The sequence below is a fragment of the Cebus imitator genome, unplaced genomic scaffold (genome assembly GCF_001604975.1).
Source record: "Cebus imitator isolate Cc_AM_T3 unplaced genomic scaffold, Cebus_imitator-1.0 Scaffold0, whole genome shotgun sequence".
Taxonomy (NCBI): Eukaryota; Metazoa; Chordata; class Mammalia; order Primates; family Cebidae; genus Cebus; species Cebus imitator.
This window is the reverse complement of record NW_016107315.1, coordinates 1951761-1953210: the sequence shown is the minus strand read 5'-3', so window position 1 is coordinate 1953210 and position 1450 is coordinate 1951761.

Here is a 1450-nt window from a genome sequence, read left to right as displayed (position 1 = left end):
ACAGGAGCAGCTGGTGATTCCACAGAACCACTAGAGCCTTGACCTCCTAGAAACAGGAATTAACCAAGAGTAAAGAAAAATAAGGTCATGTGCCCTGTAAAAATATCCCTCACAGGATGAACTGTGACAAAGCAGGGTACGGCGTGTTCTCCCTGGCTGACCCTCTCCATGGACCATTCTCTGCTTTTGTCACTACCTGGCACATACCTTTACATATTTGTTTATTGTCTTCCCTCCACCAATAGTTAGGTGTCTGCCCGTGCTGTATCCCCAGTGCCTAAAACAGTACCCAACATTGTCAGATGGCCAATAATTGCAAAATAAGCAAATGTAGGCCGGGCATGGTGGCTCATGCCTGTAATCCCAGCACTTTGGGAGGCCAAGGTGGGTGGATCATCTGAGGTCAGGAGTTCAAGACCAGCCTGGCCAACATGGTGAAAACCTGTCTTTACTAAAAATACAAAAATTAGCTGGGCATGGTGGCTTCTGCCTGTAATACCAGCTACCCAGGAGGCTGAGGCAGGAGAGGAGAATTGCTGGAACCCAAGAGGCAGAGGCTGCAATGAGCTGAGATTGTACCACAGCACTCCAGCCTGGGTGACAGAGCAAGACTCCATCTCAAAAATAATAAGCAAATGTACGAATGAACGATTACAGGCTTTGTGTTGTATACTTACTACCTACTGGGCACATTTATTTAATCCTCATGACAGCCACTGGAGTAGGTGTTACTGTTTCCATCTTAGCGATAAAGACTGAGGTTTGGAGAGATGAAGTGATTTGATCAAGGTCACATGGTAGTGAGTATGCCCAAGAATCATAGTTTTCTTTATTTGAGAGTTGGGGGGCAGGTGCAGTGGCTCATGCCTGTAATCCCAACACTTTGAGAGGCCAGGGTGGAAGGATCTCTTGAGCCTTGAAGTTTGAGACCAGCCTGGGCAACAACATGGTGAGACTCCATCCCTACAAAAAAAAATCTTTTAAAATTAGTCAGGCATGGTGATGCACACCTGTAGTCCCAGCTACTCGGGAGGCTGAGGCAGGAGGACTGCTTGAAGCCAGGAATGTAAGATCAGCCTAGTCAACAAGGCAAGACCCCATCTCTACATATACATATCTATAGATAGATATGTGTTAGCCAGGCACAGTCACACATGTCTGTAGTCCCAGCTACTTGGGACTGTAAGGCAGGAGGATCATCTGAGCCCCAGAGTTCAGGGCTGCAATGAGCCGTGATCACACCACTGCATTCCAGTTTGGGTGACAGAATGAGACACTCTCTAAAAAAATTTAAAAATACTGAAGAAACAAAGGGAACAGGTTGTAGAATCTTGGAGTGGAGGAAATTTCTGTGTCACCAAACACAGAAACCGTAAAAGAAAACCTTTCACTTCCTAAATTAGGCTATAGAAAAGAGAGAAAATCTTTTTTTTTTTTTTTTTTTTTTTGA